Consider the following 19,672-nt stretch of genomic DNA (forward strand, 5'->3'; position numbering starts at 1 on the left):
AAAGCTCCACAGGAGTAAAGGAAATGCATAGAAAGAGGACGATGTCCTTCAGTTTGTTAAACCTCCTTGACATCATCCTCTTTCTATGCTCCCCCCCCCCGATGGAAACATGCAGATGAGGAAAGGCTGCAGTCTGACTTTTCCCACAGTCAGCTTCTGAAGGCACATTTATGGTATTTCAATTTTTACAATTAAAACAGCTCTTTTGCAGAGAAATGCATTCACACAAAAGAGCAGTATTGGGGGGGGGGGGAGTTTCCCTTGCAGGTGCTAGCCAGTATTCTTTAAGGAACAGATACGTATCAACATGGCTGACCAGTTCCATATGGATGGACGAAAGTTTTGTTCCTGGCGCTGAAGGGTGGAAGTTGATTATTTATTGGGTTGGGAGTAGGTCTGTCATAGTTCCTATTAGGGCAGGCCTAAAGCATGCACTAGAAGAAAGAGATAGACAGCTGCATGCATTCCTAAACATACTGACAAGAAGAGAAACCAAGACCATGAATAGGCACTGTAGATCATCTTGGTTCTAAATATTCAATTGATACATCTCCGGAAAATAAATATTGCACAGTACTTTTCTCGTGACTCTTTGGAACTGTGTCTCATTCTTACTGTTTCATTTCTCTCACTGTTTACTTAGTAGTTACGTTACCAGCCATAATTTATACCCACAAACAAAAATAACCACTTCTGCGTTGTAACTTAGTGTCATGATCCTAAGTCCACTTACTGGAAACTTCCCAGTAAGTGAATTTAGGATCATGGGACTAAGATGTAATTTACTTGCTGGGATATAATTCAGACTAGATGTGTTAATGATTGAAATATCAGATTGTCATTTTATTTCTTAGTTAAATAAAGCAACAAATTATCATATTCTTAGCACTGAGCAAATGATCTGCACTGGGCACACAACAGAAAAATCTGTTGCTGCATTCTTTTAATACTAGAAAAATCTTTTTCTATGAAACAGGAAGTATTTCAGGTAAATGTCAAAATGTCTTGCATGCTTCTTTAAAAGTTTCCAACAAGTTATGGATTATGCTTGCATTTATTTATTTGTTTGCCTGATTTTTCTGTTGTTAGCTGGTTTTAGGCAGTTAATAGTTAGATAGGTGTGGTCATATGGGTATACAACCCTATCAAGTTGCGGTTCTTAAACACAATTGCTTCATTACTTATTTCGAGGGTTTATACCCTTCAACAAAGTTTTCAGTGTGGTTTACAAAAACAAGATAAAATACAAAGACACAAAATAAAATATGATAAACATATTTTTTACAGAGTACTATCAGTTGCATGGAAATAAGTTCCATGTACTCTGGAAGTAAATGTTTTTATAACTGTATTATTTTTTGTCATAGTAAAAAATAGAATGTGGGTTCTAGCAAGGTGATAACATTTTGAACGGTCAGTTCTCTGTAAAGATATATTTATACTTAAATAAATCTTAACATTGTTATGTCCAAAAATATCCTGTTTATGAATGCTCATGGAGATATTCACACAGAGTAAACATTCGGACTGTGATTTAATAAGATAGATATTCTTCATAGCAGCAGCAGGACTTGGGACTATTGTCAAAAGGGCAGAACAAAATGTACCAGGTGTACAAAAGCATTTACAGGCTTGCAAAAAAATAGATAGGTGAGCTAGAAGGCATCAGACAAGAGCCTCACAATTAATTCAGAATATCACAGCATGCCTACTTCATCCTGCTGACCAGCCAGTCTTCATTACTAGGTTTTATAGCTGTTGTGATACTAGCCCCAGCCAGTCTTCTTAAAATAAAACCCCAATCTTAATGTCCCTTCTGACAGAATGTGCTTACACAAACATAGCTAATGCCTTTGTTATATTCCATGCCTCCATATCCCATCTCCTGTCCTATTATGGTTTTAGAATGTTGCTATTAGCCTTGCTAGTTTGACAGATAGCGTAAAAGAACGTGACCATTTTCCTGTACTGATAAAAGCAAAAAAAAGAATCTTTTTATGTTTTCTTTTTTTTTGTAAAGAGAGTGTCTCTCTTCTCAACTTTCCACATTAAGCAGAATGTTAAGCACAGAATGCAAACACACACACACACACACGAAAGAACCAAGGGAACATTCACAAACAAGAAGCAAAAACAATAATTTTCAATGAAAAACTCCACTGGAGAAGTCAATTCAGTCTTACCTGCCAGGTGGGAGAGAAGACCGAGTTGCCTTCCTTTTACAAAGACACTGTGCTCTTGGAAGGCTTCTGGAATCTAGTTTGCATGACCAAGACTGAAGGTATTAATCAGGCCCAGAAGAACACAGAGACAGAAGCTTCCCCTCACTTTCTTTCTAGATCTATCAGTGACTGGAGTAATGCAGGAAATAGGGAAGAGAGCAGAAGAGGAACGTAGTTCCTGTTAAGAGAAATACCACGCAGAAGAAACAGGAGGTACAGCCTCTCAGTTATGTTTCTCTCCCCCCCCCCCGGCTTTTGTCTGAAAGCCTCTTTTGCTGTTGTTTTGCCCCCACCCACAACTGTTGCTCTGTGGTGCTAAGCTTTGGCAGTCAAGTTCTGAGATTGCATTTCCCCTCTCCTGGTCTCCTCTCACACTGTTCAGAGAGCAATGACTTTGTTGAGCTGAGCTCGTTCGTGCTATATTTAACCAGTGTTCTCAGCAAGTCAAGCCTGTCAACAGCTGAGAAGTTTGAAGCAGGCTTTGCCGAGTTCCTCAGCTGCTGAGTTATCAGTGGATATAGAACTGCACTCTATGGCTACCTCAGTACGTACATATGAAGGAACCTCACTTTTTTGCAGGAGAAGTCTTCCCGTGACTAGAAACATGATCAAACACAAACAGGGTGTGTAATTCCTTTTATCCCTCAAAAAAAGAATTGTGGCGAAGGGTTAGCAGGTCAATGTCATTTTAAAAATTATTTTGATTTAACTTTTTTTTTAATAAAAAAAACATTTACAGGAAAATCGTCATGTGAAAAGCCAACAGTATTCATTAGAAAGCTATCACAAACAAGAACCTTTTAAGTAATCTGTCGCCAATTTTGAAGCAATTTAAACTATTTTGGTGTGTGGAATACTAACAAGGCTCGCATTAGGCACTTTGGCATTCCAGCATCCTGTTTACAGAATCAACTATCCTGGGATACAGCACAGTGAATCAACTTCAATCCTTGGTTTGTTTACATTCGAAGGGTGAAGCGCAGGTCAGGGTGAGTTTAGTGAGAGACAGCACCCTTGGCAGAACCAGTTCTTGACTCCTCTTACTTTCAGCCTGCGATAAAGTGATCCTGTAAACAAATTACAGGGTGTTGTTGTTGTTGTTTTAGCTCTGGTGGTTGGAGTTCATATTTGCATAGAACATTTGCAACAAACAGTGAATGACCCAAGAAAATCAGCACAGTCTTTTGTTCTGTCCTGGGAATTACTTATCCATTGAGCTAGAAGGAGATGCTATCCTAACTTGAGGTAACAACATCATCTGAATCTTGATTGGGTGAACAAGCCTTAGCCCGGAGGTGAGGTCATAGTGGCCCTCTAGATGTTGTTAGATTACACCTACCATCATCCCAGGCCCATTGCCCATGCCAGACGGGGCTGATGTCGGCTGCAATCCAACATCATCTGACGGCTACAGATTCTCAGCAGCCACCCTAACTGAAATAATACTAGAACAAGGCTGTGTACCACTTGGGACTAAAGGTAGGAATGAATGCATCTCCATTTCTGCTACCTCAGGTTCTCTCCACATGGAAAAATTATATCTCTGGGAGAAAGGGTCTTACCAAACTTGAAGACTGGTCAGCTTTCCATGCACTGGAATATCTGCTCACCAGGTCAGATGGTGGGTGAGGTTTCCGCCCCTGGTGGTTGCCATGGAGTTTTTTGTCTGGCTTCCCACCAGAACCCATTTTTAAACTGGTGCATCCCTATCCATGGCAGCTGTGATGTCACTCCTTTCCCGGCAGTGGTGAGGCAGCAGCGGCGGCGGCGAGGCGGAGCTGCCTCCGTCGAGGGGCAGTGCCCCCACCCGCAGCCCGGAGAGATTGCACTCCGTAGCGTGCGTGCATCATGACGCCACGCCACATGCATGCTACACAGCGGCACCCCGCCCCCCGGGGGGGGTGCCCCCGCGTTTGCCACTCCAGGCGGCAAAGCGGCTCCATATGCCACTGTATCTTCCAACCTCTGGAGCAACAGAGGACACAAGCCCCTCTCTCCCAATCTCCTGTATTGGAAGACTTCTATTGTGTTGTTCTCCCTCTTCATTTCCTCTCCTCTAGGCTAAACATCCCTTATGTTTCTTTCTGAAATACATGATGATGGTCCTTCTTCAAATCCTTAATGTGATCTGATATTCCATTTACCTTCCACATCCTGCTGTTTCTGGGAAAAGAATGTCCCTTCCATCTGCCAGTGAAACAAAACAGCTGCCTTTTATAACATGCTGCCTCATAATTAGCCTCCTTGCTTTGTCCAATGATAAGGCTAGTCTTGAATAAATCACTACTAGTGGGGAGATTGTCTAAAATGCTGCAAACCACAATTGACTCATTCTGGGACAGGTGCCCCTGCAAATGCATGGGCTACTCAGATTAAATATTTTGTGGACGGCAGCCATAGGCTTAGCTACGAATATTTCAATGGGAGATGAGAAATAAATAGCTTGGTGCCAATGTCCTTTACCTCAGAAGATATGTTGTTATGATCGCACTCGGGTTACCTCACACTGCAGTACTGCAGTGCTTGGCAAGGGCTGAAAGTTTAGACTGCTCTTAAAGTTTTGTATGAAACACAGATCAATATCTGTAGACGAACAGGACTGCTCAAAAGGGAACATATTTGGTGTACCGTCTCTCCATTTGCTTCTGTTATTCACTGACTATCCTTATTCCTAATCTATAATTACTTATGACCTGGCTGTGACATGAATATCTTGATATCCACTGACAAAACTGAATTGTTCAAAGGCAGTGCAGTCAGCAGATGCCAGTGCAAGGTTCTGACAGGGAACAGAGAAGAATGGCCTTCAGATTACTCTTGGGGGTGAAATCCATTTTGCACAGGTATTTGTTTACTCATTTAAGAAATAGCAATAGATGGGCTGCTGAATTCTGCGCAAACAAAAATTTGAGGGCTTTTTTTCAAGGAAACCCCATGTATACTTATGTGCAGAATGCCAACTCCTTCAGAAGTCACAGCTCTCAAATAAGGATGGATAAATCTGACCATTTTTATTTCTCTTTGTTTCTTGTTTCCTTGATCTTCAGTTCAACCCATTTCCACATTAGTTTGTGATTTTATTAAAGGTCTGCACAAAACTTACATTTTCATGTGCATTCATCCTAATAAACAATTCTGCAAGCAATTCTCCACCATTATCATGCATTTTCTGTGCACTTCCCCCATTACACTGCATTGCAAAAATTGGAGAAGTGCAAATTTTGGAAGTTTGAGCTTATCCACATTTACCTTTTGCCCCATGCTTAACACACACAGGTCCATGCTTTAAAGCTCAATGTCCCAGCACTCTGTTTTTCACCCTGGAATGTTCCCCATGAAAACCTGCTCTTTAAAGCTGAAGTGCAACAAATGGCAATTCAGGTTATCCATGGATTTGCTGTTTGCTCCAATTCAGGTTTTAATGGTGAAAAGCTTTGGGGCAAAAAATAGAGCTTTAAACATGGAACATTAAAGTGCAAACCGTACCTGGAAAGCACAGAGGAAAGGTAAGTGTGGATAAACCCATAGTTGCATCTTGGTTCGTGTCCATAAGCGTAGCCAAGGGGGAGCAGGGAGGGACAGCTGCCCCCCTAAATCAATAAAATTCAATAAAAATACATAGCTAACTCAGGTTCTGCCCCCCTAAGAAAATGCTTCCCCCCCCCCCGAACAAAAATCCTGGCTACGCCCATGTTTGTGTTTGAGCACAGATTAGGTAGGTTCACTTCAGTGCAATTTTTCTAGAAAAAGAGGTGCCGGAACGCACCAAGAACGCCTCCCTTGTTCTCTTATAATGGCAATGGCGCATACCTGTGAGGTGGCAGAACTGAGTTCCAGTGAGTTCCGGCTGGAAAAAAGCCTTGGTTCACAGTAAAGTGCAAACTTAATTAATTTATCCCCTTCCCTACCCTCCGCTAGGTGTGAATGATAAACTACACTCCCGAGCAACAGTCAGCATCCCTCTAAGCAAAAGCCACGTCCCTCTGAGCAAAAGGGGATGTAGGCACCAGTTTGGGGGGGGGTATGGGTGCCAGGTATAGAAATATAGAGCATATGATACCAACAAGCCTACACGATATCCTTCCCATGTCTACTCATCCAAATGACACATTTGTTGTTGTTGTTGTTGTTGAGCACTCAGGGCTGATTTCCTTCAGAATGGATAGGTTCGATCTTCTTGCAGTCCATGGGACTCTCAAGAGTCTCCTCCAGCACCATAATTCAAAAGCATCAATTCTCCGGCAATCAGCCTTCTTTATGGTCCAGCTCTCACTTCTATACATCACTACTGGGAAAACCATAGCTTTAACTATACGGACCTTTGTCTGCAAGGTGATGTCTCTGCTTTTTAAGATGCTGTCTAGGTTTGTCATTGCTTTTCTCCCAAGAAGCAGGTGTCTTCTAATTTTGTGACTGCTGTCACCATCTGCAGTGATCATGGAACCCAAGAAAATCTCTCACTGCTTCCATTTCTTCCCCTTCTATTTGCCAGGAGGTGATGGGACCAGTGGCCATGATCTTAGTTTTTTTGATGTTGAGCTTCAGACCATATTTTGCGCTTTCCTCTTTCACCCTCATTAAAAGGTTCTTTAACTCCTCCTCACTTTCTGCCATCAAGGTTGTGTCATCAGCATATCTGAGGTTGTTGATATTTCTTCTGGCAATCTTAATTCTGGTTTGGGATTTATCCAGTCCAGCCCTTCGCATGATGAATTCTGCATATAAGTTAAATAAGCAGGGAGACAATATACAGCCTTGTCGTACTCCTTTCCCAATTTTGAACCAATCAGTTGTTCCATATCCAGTTCTAACTGTAGCTTCTTGTCCCACATAGAGATTTCTCAGGAGACAGATTGGGGTTAGCCAAATCAGTGAGGGTGACACAATCCAAAACAGTGTTATGTGAGACCTTTGCTTAAACTTATTTGCTGTGCTATCTTTTCTCCAATTTTTGGTTTATGACTATGAGGTAAGCAATTGTGCAAACAATTGAATTGTTCGTAGGGTGTAGGCAACATAGTGCATTCCGTCCTGAGACTTCTCTCTCAATCTAGATACTATTCAACAAAACTCGACAAAGCTTTCATACATAGATTTATTGAAGAGAATCATGGCACATGTAGAAATATTACAGTCATACATTGGGTTACGTTACCTTTGCTTCAGGTTGCATTTTTTTGTGGTTGCGAACATGGGAAACTCGGAAGTGTTTACTTCCAGGTTTCCCCCAGCGAGCATGCACAGAAGCGTTCTGCACAGTTTGTGCATGTGCAGAAGCATGATATTGCGTTTTCGCGCATGCACAGAAGCACCGCTCAGGTTACGGGTAACCCGAGGTACCACTGTACATTCCAATAGGCTGTTCTTTATGGAGTTCATGGAGTAATGTAAGAATGAGCAGTGCTTTTTTCTAAAAGAAAAAAAATATTGTTTAGGGGTACTCTCATTTTCCTACTCATTTAAATACTGCCCCTCAATGAGGCTAAACTTAGATTCACAGAACGTTTAGGGGTATGTGTACCCCTGCATCCACCCAGAAAAAAACACTGAGAATGAGTATACCTGGTATGCAAGAACTAGACTGCTTCTCATCAGCCGTAGCTAGGCTGCCCAATGCTTAGGGATGGTGGGTATTCTTATTCATAGCATCTAAATGGCAACCCTGCATTAATTGTAAGTGCCCTGGAGCAGGGCATTAATAATGTATGATTTTAGTACAGTTCCTAGCATACTTTTGATATCTAATTTATATGAAATAGCTAGAACAGTGGTCATGGTGGTCACAGCTGCAGCGGTATAATAAACAGGAGTAAGGAATACATATTGAGCCTCAGTCCAGGCAAAATCAAGTTCCAGTTTCACTACAATCATCAACAGGACAAAAACTCAGTTATCTCTAGACTAGATGGAGGCCATTTAACATAGAATGCTTTTTTATCAGCACAGTAATGGAGAAAAGTATGATATCATGTAGGGCACTGTATATTCCATTTCCAGCAATGTTGTCCAAAACAATGCAGGCGAGATCATTACTTAAGTGCCATTGATTTCAGTGGGGAGAATTGAACTCATGCTGAAATCTCTTTCACTGAAATCTTCGTTCCAGGCACAGTTCCGCTAGCTGCATTAACAATTCAAAATGGACAATTGGCTAATGTCTAATTCCTGCAGTTCTTCCTGTGTAGCAACACAGGAAACTGGTGCCCCAATAAACAAAATATTATGTGGAAAGTGTGAAGGGAGATTGGTGGCTATAAATTGCTCACAGTATACTCCGGTGCTGTTAAGCAACAGACCTCAGTAGGATTACTCTATCACAAATAGTTTTAATTATTGTAGGTAGAATAGTCCAGATTTAGGAAAGCAACCACTATTTATTGGCTGATATATGGTTCTGCACTTGTGGTTTTTTAAATTATTATTATTTTTAAATTATTTTTAAAGTCATAATTGCCTAAGCTGACATTGGTTTTATTTTTGCTTGATGCCTGTAAATGATTTTAAAATATCTAAATACTGAGGTGTGTGTGTGTGTGTGTGTGTGTGCACGCGCGCATGCGCGCACGTGTGTTATGTGACTTACCGGTAAGTAGATGTTTTGATGTAAAAATTAAGACCAGCATTTCCCCTTTCTAATTTACAACACTCAGATCTTGGTTAGGGCTATGCCAGCTGAAGTCCCTCAGCAGCATGTATCTTCAGGGAAATTAACCCCCAAAACATGGGATCCTCTCCAAAACTGGATCCTTAATTTGGGGGTTCAAACTTAATGGGGGTTATATATTCCACCCTGACTCAACTAAGGCTGGGGTAAGTCCCAAATAAGAGGTGTGGTCAGATGAGATGGGGGAGACAACCATATTCCAAATGCCATTCAGCTAGGTCATGTGACCTCAGGATGAGAGAAGTAGCCCTCCAAGAATCCTGGAAGCTGTAGTTTACCCCTCACAGAGCTACAATTCCAGCACCCTTCACAAGCAACATTTCCCAGGATTCTTCAGGGAAAGTTAATGCTTTAAATGTATAGTGTGTATGTAGCCTAGTTCACTGGAACTTGCATACTATATCTGTTTAGATGAGGCAGTTTGAGAATATTGAGAAAGAAAGAAAACAGCCTGAAGATTGGAGCTTGCTGGAAGTGGTAGCAGTCAAAACATTTCCATCTGGCAGAAGCAGTGTGGGAACACACTAAGGCAGGCATAGGCAAACTCTGGCCCTCCAGATATTTGGGACTACAATTCCCATCATGCCTAGCTAACAGGACCAGTGGTCAGGGGTGATGGGAATTGTAGTCCCAAACATCTGGAGGGCTGGAGTTTGCCTGTGCCTGCACTAAGGTGTATTGAACTGATGTTAGTTTGGGAGTAATACTAGAGTTATCTAGATAACTCGAAAGTTTGACACGTTTTTGCTTGGCTTGTAATAAAGGTTTTACCTGCAGTTTAGGTTATTGTTGCCTCTGGGATTAGATCCTATTTTAGAAGCTTCTGAATGATATTTGTCTAAAATGATGAATCATGTTCACATCTATAAAATCCATTCAGGAATAGCTTAGTGTTATGAGTAATATATTTATTTTATTTGCTCATATCTAATATTTCTCATCAATGTAATATCAGCTTGCTGCCTTTTAACCAACAGCCCCCAAGAGAGCAAGTTGATATATTAAAGTTTTATTATTTTACAGATATGAGCAGAACATTTTACTTATTACACTAGAAGAGACACGATTTAAAAAAGAGGTTCAGTCAGCTCTTTTATACCTGAAGCCCTTTGAGGAGTTCTCTGTGTGCAGCTTCGTAGAATTTGGATCCAAAATAAATTAAGCAAAAAACCACACACACCAACCCACTCACTGTAAAGGCTCAATAAAGCAGGAGAATATAAATAACAGTTTCCCATGCACCATGAGTAAAATAAAACAAAATGAAGAAAAGACAGATTAATGACTCAGATTACGAAATAAGCTATGAGAGAATAGTTCAAGAATTCTTAATATTCCCATCAGTTTATTTTTACTGAAAAATAACATAAAGCAACTATTTAGATATTCATGCCAAAGAGCAACAAAGGTGTTAAGATCAAGCCAAATGGAGTCCAATAACCAATAGGTTTCTGAGGTCACATTCTTACCATTCACCAAAAACACTATTATACCACTTTAACAGTCATGGCTTCCCCTAAAGAATCCTGGGACACATAGTCAGTTAAGGTTCCCATAACCACTCCCAGCACCCTTTACAAACTACAGTTCCCAGGATTCATTGGAGGAAGCCTTAGCTGTTGACAGTGGTATAAGAGTGCTTTAAATGTATTGTGTGGATGTAGGCTATATTTATCCACACCTGAGGGAGGATAGGAGGTCACAGATATGGAGCTGAGAAGAGCCAAGGAGATGGCAAATGTATTTATGAGATCAGGAATGTTGCAAACATGCCCAAAAGCTCAAGGAAAGGGTTCGAACATGGATTAACTTCTCCAGCTGGGCTGGCAATGTGATCCTCTCCATAGGAGGAACAGTTCAGTTTCACTTCCGCTAGCACAGTACAAGCAACCTTTGTAGTTTTTACAGCTAGAATTTTCCAATACATCACTTTTAAGTGTGGGCTCCAAGCTTCCTATTTTTTGTTACTTGTTTACTATGTGACCAAAACAGTTCTATTTTCACCTTCAGTTCCTTTGGCTCTCCTATCTAGCTGACACATACCACAGAGAGATGAGATGTTGAAGCTTCAATCCTATTTCAACACTTGTTGAATTCATTGCCAAGCACCAGTGTAAAGTAGTCTACTCCTGAGAACATCCAAAATTCTCTTGCCAAGTTATCTAATTTCTGTAGTCTAGTGAGAACTCATTTTTGTTCCTAAGTCAGTCTTTCCTATAAGTCACTCTTGCAAAGTGAGTTTTCTTTACATACCGAAAGATGCAGTACATCATAATTTACCATTGATGATACTAAAAATCTGCAGAGCAGTAATATTTCTCTGACAAGGATCAAACTTTTGTAAACTGTGTTTGAAATGTTCAAGGCTTGGAGAGGATTACAGGGTATTGGTATGTGTGGGATAATAAATACTTTTTGAGAGTAGCAGGAAAATATGGTGCTGTGATACCCTATATGCTGTGTGGCTATATGGAACTTGGGGTATTTATTAAGAACCATAGACACCTGCTCCAGGGGACAAAGGCTCTTTGGGCCCCCTCAGTCTCTCCCCCCCCCTAACCATTGTTGAGGCTGAATGCAGAGTCAGAAGCAGAGTGATGTCTGGATGTTGTGCAACGTTGCATTGGGCTCTCTCAATGTACTTCGGAATATGGCACCTCTGTTAGGAACCAATAGTTGCCTTTTCATAACTACTGCTCCTGGCTGACTCCATATAACTGCAGCTACAGGCTTAGTTCCCCTGTCTGAGCCACTGCTCTCCCTGCCTTGCCCGCCAAGACTGCTTGCTTCAGAATCTGACCCCACCTAGTCCTCAGCCATAGTCTTCAGCCATGTTACATCACTCTTTTTAACTCTCATTTGTTTGCCTAGAACTGAACCCACAGTTGTGGCCTGACTTGGAGCCCAACCAAAGCCTGGTAGGGAGTCAGACGCTTATTATTATTATTATTATTATTATTATTATTATTATTATTATTATTATTATTTCTATATTGCCCTTCATCCAAGGATCAAAGGACAGTTTAAATATAACATGTTCCATGAGTGTTAAACTCCCATCAGAGCATTTTTGTTCTTTCATTAAGGCCAACCAAATTACTGTCAGTATTTTTACATGTGGGAAATATATAACATGCAAGAGCTAACTGACAGTAACCGTCTTTTGCGCTGTCCCCAGGGTCGTCTGGAGGAAATTCATGCCTCCATGAGGAAAACAATCTGTGGGAGATCGTGGAGGAACGCCAGATACTTTTATAAATTCCAGTGAGATAACTAATCCCCAGTTTAAAAATTGGCTGTGCTCCCCTATACCAAGTAATACATGATCAGTGGGTTGTAAAAATAACCTAAAGTTAAAACTAGTATTTCAAAGATTACATATGATGTCACTTGCAAATTGCATTCCTTTCCCAACTTTTCAAATTAAGTCCTGTGGCTTGATCTTAAACTTGGGTCAGCTGACATAAATTAACTCTGCTGTCTCTCTCGCATCAACCAAAGCCAATGTAAATAAGGAGCAGTACTGTAGTGCAGAATGCTAGAAAGCCATAAACAGCCCTGGTTATCTTTGGAATGTTTATTGAGTCACCACCTAGTCCTCTTTATGCCAGGTTTCATACCATTACCTCACATGTTGTATTTTGAAAAGCTAAAATTAGCAACTGCGCATCAGGAGGATTTGTGTTCATTTCCCCAGGTCATGGTCTATCTCATAGACCAGGGGTACCCAGAAAGTTGCTTCCAATATGTTGTTGGACTACAACTCTCATCATCCATGGCTATTGGCCATACTGTATTGACTGGGGCTGGTGGAAACTGGAGTCCAGCAACATCTGAAAGGTACCATGTTGGCTACCCTGGCATGTACTTTATAGCCTTCTTTTCACTAAGACTTCTCCGTCATTTGGAAATAGCAATGTGCAACATTTGTTTTGTGTCCAAAGTAACTGTTTTGTGGGTCTGCCACTTGAGTGAAGAGGAAATTATGTCCACTTGTCAAATTGAGGTTAAGAAGACACTACCCTCTCCCCCATTAAATTCTAGTGAATTCTAATTACCACTGCTAATTGAATTGCTTCCTTTTGTTTCCATCTCCGCTGCTGCTGCTGCTGCATTCCTACGTATTATCAGCTGCATCCAGTGGGACTTCTTGGTAAACATGATAGGACTGGGCTGCAAATCCCATTGATTTCTTCTTCTAATCCCATTAATTTCCATTAATTGTGCTCACTCCATATGGATTGGCTGCAGTACAACTATACATTTGGGGATATCAAAATTCATGTTAAGACTTTCCTTTACCAGCGTCCAAAGCTTACAAAACAATGCCACCTTGTGGTGCTCTATTGAAATGTTTTCATTTAATGTGCAATCTTACGGAGGGTGACTTGGAAACGAGTCGTGCTGTGTTTGGTTGAGCTTACCACCAGATAACCATGTGCAAGATTTAAGCATAAGAAAGATTACATTAAGCAACAATGATTTGTCATTCCTAATACCAAACTATTATTAAACTAACATTTTAAGTTGTTTACTGTGCTATCAGAATCTCCCACTTTAAAATAGGACCCAAACTGCTGAAATTTGTATATATTTTGTGTGGGGGGGGGAAGAGAATTCTCAGTCAAATGTTCTTCATTAAATTTTTGCATACACTTTAATTTTTGTTAGTATTCACAATTATGGATACATTATATCTCTGTGTGTGGACAAAACACCAATACATAGAAGTGAACCTTCTATGCAGCTGTATACCTTGTAGTCTATTACATAAATGTCCATTAGCCATAAATGGTTACATTTACACCACACCTTTCCTTTAAGGAGCTCAAAGTTGTGGACATTGTTCTCCTCATCCTCATTTCATCTTCACAATAATCCTGTGAGGTAGGTTTAGGTTAAACTATGCTGATGCATCATCAGAGTATTGATAAACACCCAGGTTTTGCTGCTTGCTGGGGCCTGCTCCCCAACCCCACCAAAATAAGAGGTTGACCATTACCTGGTAGTCTACATACAATACATTTATTTATTTGTTGGTTGGTTGGTTGGTTGCAGGTTTTGCTTCGCAGCTCAAAACAGAATCTTGTTCTGAGGCTAAGGCCACGTGACTTCTGAAGCAGGCTACAGCACCAAGAACACAAGAACATAGCAAGAGTAGGCCAGATCAGGCCAATGGCCCATCAAGTCCATCATCCTGTTCTCACAGTGGCCAACCAGGTGTCTATGGGGAAGCTGCAGGCAGAATTCAAGCACAAGAGCACTCTCCTCTCCTGTGGTTTCCAGCATAGCTGCCTCCAGCTGTGGAGACAGAGCATAGCCATCATGCCTAGGAGCCATCAATAGCCCTCTCTAATGTTCTTTAAAAGCCATCTAGGTTGGCAGTCGACTCTGTGGGAGCAAGTTCCATTGTTTAACTATGCGCTCCAAGAAGGGGGGCTTTCTTTTATCTGTCCTGAATCTTCCAGCATTCAGTTCACTGGATGCCCATGGGTTCTAGTGTAATGCAAGAGGGAGAAGAACTCTTCTCTGCCCGCTTTCTCGATAGTTTTGTAAACTTCTATCATGTCACCACTCACTTTTTCTCTAAACTAAAAAGTCCCAAATGTTGTAACCTTTTGGTTGCCCTTTTCTGAATTTTTTCTACATCTAGGATATGGCAAAGGCAGCCCAAGTTGTTTTAAAGTTGTTGGGTTTTTTTGAGCCACAATCTATATTAGCACATAGCAACCAGAACTGTACACAGTATTCCAAATGTGGTGGCATTATGATATCAATGGAAATAATAACATCAGTTTGTTCTACATGGAAGTTTTATCGGTGCGGTACATTCCTTGTTTCGAATGCCTTTGGGGAGGACACCTTTCATGAGCTGCTCTCCCTCATTGAGTTTACTTCCTCACCACCATTATCACCAGCTGCTACTCTTCTTCCTCATCACTGCTATCACCTGCTTTCTGGCTTTCAAGGCAGACAGCCACTGAGCACACAGACAACGGCATCTCCTGCCCCACCTTCTCACCCCTCACCAATGTTTGGACCAGAGAGAGATAGAGATAGAGAGAGATGGTTAAACAAGCTGGTGGCAACAGAGAAGAAACAGGTCTGGTGGGGTTCTTGTCAGTGACCCCCATGATGGGATGTGAGCCCCCTGGTACATGCTCAGCCTTGCCAACCATGAACATGTTCATATATGTCGCATGGACCCAGGAATATTAGCAAGTGCCTGATTGGAGACTGTTTGGGATTAGAACAGGCTTCCTCAAACTCAGCCCTCCAGATGTTTTGAGACTACAGTTCCCATCATACCTGACCACTGGTCCTGTTTATCTAGGCATGATGGGAATTGTAGTCCCAAACATCTGGAGGGCCAGAGTTTGCCTATGCCTGCCTTAGTGTGTTCCCACGCTGCTTCTGCCAGATGGAAATGTTTTGGCTGCTACCACTTCCAGCAAGCTCCAATCTTCAGGCTGTTTTCTTTCTTTCTCAATATTCTCAAACTGCAAATAGTTAAGCCCTCATCTAAACAGATATAGTATGCAAGTTCCAGTGAACTAGGCTGCATACACAATAACAATATACATTTAAAACATTAACTTCCCCTGAAGAATCCTGGGAAATGTTGCTTGTGAAGGGTGCTGTAGTCCCAAAACATCTGGAGGGCCGAGTTTGAGGAAGCCTGGATTAGAACAAGTATAATATCATCTGGCAGACCCGAAATGGAATCTTGAGCATAGGTTTCATAGAAATAAATACAGCAACACAGTTTTGGAGTGTGCTGCATGTGGGCCAAATAGCAGATTTCAGAAAGCCTAATAGGCTGGAAACACACATAAGATTTTCCAGGGCTGGAAGTTGTATGATAGCATCATGTCACCACCCACAATCCAAGTACTGTATATGCATTTTTTAAAATATCTTAGGCTCTAGTTAAACTGCTTATACAGGTTTTCTGCATAATTATCACTAACCAGAGAGAGAAAAACCCTGATTCCTCATTTCTTAAAGAAGCTCTAGGGTTGTTGTTTTTTAAAGGCAAAATAGGCTGTATACTTCTCAGCCCAGTTATCCTCCAGCCATTTAAAGCATTTTTTTTTAAAAAAATGTGCTTCCCGTCTCTAGCACTAAAGCACCTGCAATTAAAAATCTTTATAAAATGAACAAATAAGATTTATGTCCCCCCACCCCATTTCCAACCTGATGCCTTGATTCTCCATTATTACAGCTTGTGGTGATTAAGCTATCAAAGTTGGACTGAAGCTTGAGCCACTCAAGTGGTAAGGATGTTGTTTGGGATGATGGCTTGCCCCTTGTTTTCATTACCAAGCAGGTGTTCAGAGCAGGACACAAGTAACGCTGCTCCAGGAGGATATTGTTCCCAGTGAGCATATTGCAGTGTCACAGCACAGGTTCACCATCAGCAGCCAGCATCGCCAGGTGCAGCCCAGTAATTTTATACAAAGTGACTGTGCCACAGTGGATTAGCCAGGAAGAGGGCATGGGAACAAGACATGAAATCTCACTGTGGCCTCCCCATCCTGTTCTGCTTCAGACAATGTGTGGCTATTCTCCATAATACCCCTTTTTCTGTTATGATGTATATAAAAGCTAAGTCACTGCAAATGCTTTTAAGTGTCCTTTTCAAAGTACAAAATTATCCAAGAATATACAGGTCCTTGACCCTTGCTGTGCATCTTTGGCCAATTATCTCTAGTGAGTTCTGTCTCTCGCCACCAACATCAATACCAGAAATTGCATTCCTGTAATTTGATAGCATGTGGAACAATCCTTAGAGCATAGAAATTAGATCTTAGGGTAGGGTTGCTACAGGCCCAGAATTTCCTGGAGATAGGTGGTATGCAGCCCTCGTAAACAGTGTCCGGAAATTGCCAGAATGTCCAAGAAAATGTGGACAGCCCATGTTGGTAGTGTAGAGTTTAGTGATTTTCATTTAAAAATAGCTCAAAAACTTCTTTTTGGAGATTTCACTCCAGAACTTTGCCCCCCCCCCAGCAACTCAACACCTTTGGGCAAACTTTTGTGTCCGGATTTTTACTTTTTGAAATTTGACAACCCTATCTTAGAATTGAAAGTCAATACTCAATTTGCACATATTGGTTTTTTGTTAGTTTGTTTTTAAATAGGAACAGTTATTGTCAGAAGTAACTGCAGCCCTTACATAAGCTTCCTCTTTCATATCCGTGGCTCTTTCTTCATGTTATAAGAAACGTGACTCAAAAAACACAGCAACACGAGACCAAGAGCAAAATGATATGAGTTTTAAAGAGCTTGAGTATTAAGCATGAACATTCCAAGGGAATTTCCTCCTAACAATGTAACAAAATATAATGTGTGTAAATAGTGTCTACTAATCCAACATGGTAAGTATAGTATTCCAGCGAAGCCGAAGTGAAGAAACTAGTGAATAATATTCCAATGGACAGCATTTCCGGATAAAGTCACTGTTTCGGTGTTACTTCTTCAGCAGATGATATATGATAAATTTAAGGCCCATCTTGTGGCATAAAAACCATACTATGGGACAGTGCTCATAATAGCATGTAAACATTTGATTCTCGTTCGAGTTGCAACACAGGGGCTCCCTTTTGACTTGTAAGAAATGTGACAACACAAAGATTTGTTTACTCCAGTAACTAAACAATTTAACTCTTATTTTGCTACACCTTACTAAAGTGCTTTCTGAAACATAGGAAGCAATATGCATTTTTAGAATCGGAAGTTTGTCCAACGCTAGTACTGTAATTAAAGCAAGGTATTAAAATGTTGTAACACATAACTATGTGCAAATGAACTATCAATGCCATTACATAAAACTCAAGGCATTAAATACTGTTACTTTATAGCAATGGCGTAAAGCTTAAATCTCAAAGATAATATTGTCATAATGAATAGTATCTTTACTCAGAAACGGCTGAATGAAAAGAAGTGTCTTACCAGAGCTATTGTGATATTCTTCCAAAACTGTCCTGGCATTCTTAGTGAATCCTGAGTCAAATGAAATAAAATTTATACAGTCAATTCATCTGAAACATAATTACAGTCAAATTCTGAAGGATATGTTAACACACTGCAGTAAACACAAAAAGTACTAGCATTTCGGATGTTTATCAACTGGTCTGTGAGTCTGAAAGAATTCTTTTATTCTCTTTAAGAGTGGGCTGTACTGTCTGCATCCAAACTATGCATAATTTTATCTTACACTGAATTCTGAAAACAGCAAATAAAGCACTGCTCTTAACAGAAGGCGTAAAATGTGCACCGAATAAATGTTTCACATAATTAAAGCATTCTTGATATGTTTATTAAGCTTTTTATCATGAAAACCTTGGAAAGAGTAAGACAGATGGATACGCACACTATTAAGGAATTTTGAGTGCAGAAAACAGAACAGATATGAGAACAAGCATCTAGCTGCATATGATTCTAATATAATGCCAATGATTTGTTAGGTTTATTCTTTTATCATTACATTTGCAATGGCTGCCAGATAGCTACCAGGCCCTGTTCAAATTCTTATTACTAATGTACAAAATCTTTGAACATCTCAGGACCATGTAACCTAAGGAACCACCTGCCTCTGCCTGTATAGACCCGAAAGATCACTTACATAGATCATCTCGGGAAGTTTTACTCACGGCACCACATCCTACAGAACTATCATGGGGCGGTGACCTAAAAATGCCATTTTCCACCATTGTCCCTGCGTTCTGGAATGTCCTTCCCTTTGCCATACATGAAGCATCATCTATTAGCTGCTTGCTTGTAACAACATATCTTTTTGCCCAGGATTTTCCTGACCTACAAGTCAACCTTTTTATTACTGAATTCCTGTTTTTACAGTACTGTTAAGCTGTTTTTATGTTGTGTTTTTGTATGCCACTTAGAGATATTAAAATATGAAGCCATTTAGAAAAGTTTTTGTATAAATAAATGGATTTATATCTCATTATTCCTCCAAAGAACTCAAGTCTTCCCAAACCCAGTGTATCCTCAAAACAACCCTATGAGGTAGGTTAGGCTGTGACTGGTGCAATACACTGACTGGTCCAATGTTACCCAGTGAGCTTCATGGCTGATTCAGGATTTGAATCCTGATCTTACAGATCCTAGTCTAATTGCTCTGACCACTAAACCTTAGTGGCTTATCAAAACAGAGGTTTGTGCTCAATTAATAAAGTTCAACAGGTAGGGAGACTGAGCTGGGCACAAGCATTTACCCACCATCTGTTCTTGATTCAGACATCCTGTAGGAATTATACCAACAGCCCGGCATAATAAATAAATAAACGAGCATAATCCACTTAGCGACCATGGACAAAAACACTGTAGTTTAAGTAGGACATATTTGTCAAAAAGAGAACAAAAGAATTACAGCATGAAAATAATACACCCCCCCCAAATCATTTCTATTTCTAGCTAGCTTACCACTCTGTTAATCTTGGAGCTGAACAATGCTCAATAGAGCCCCTAGATATCGTTTGTTCAATTAAGCTAGCTGCTCTAATATTATTTCATTCATTACTGTATTCCTTATCAGTCCAGAACCAAGAAATAAGCAGAGCAAAATGACAGTTATAAATTATTTTGAAATTTTTAATTTGTCATAAACCATCATTTATTTTTTACACTGGAAAGGTGGGGGTATAGGTTTTCTCAGATCAATCATCTCCTCTTAAACAGGGAAGCTACATTCAGCCAGCTTGTGGGCACAGAAAAATCCACAATCAATCCCTGAATATTGGCCATGTGTGCTGAAGCCTACCTT

At 40.5% G+C, this 19,672-nt stretch overlaps 1 protein-coding gene across 2 annotated transcripts in view; it reads right to left on the bottom strand.

Annotated features, from left to right (window-relative positions):
- The window catches only part of FILIP1 (filamin A interacting protein 1), a 96,105-nt gene extending 78,244 nt beyond the window's left edge, over positions 1 to 17,861 (bottom strand). The window contains exon 1 of one of the 2 annotated variants that reach the window (XM_033143257.1): positions 17,842 to 17,861. The gene's annotated coding sequence lies outside the window, so the exon portion shown is untranslated. Of the gene's footprint in view, positions 1 to 2,183; positions 2,634 to 17,841 lie in introns of those variants that run through there. The other variant, XM_033143260.1, reaches the window with a different exon arrangement.
- Between the last annotated feature and the right edge of the window lie 1,811 nt (positions 17,862 to 19,672).

Source organism: Lacerta agilis, chromosome 3 (assembly GCF_009819535.1).
Source record: "Lacerta agilis isolate rLacAgi1 chromosome 3, rLacAgi1.pri, whole genome shotgun sequence".
In the NCBI taxonomy this organism is placed as follows: domain Eukaryota; kingdom Metazoa; phylum Chordata; class Lepidosauria; order Squamata; family Lacertidae; genus Lacerta; species Lacerta agilis.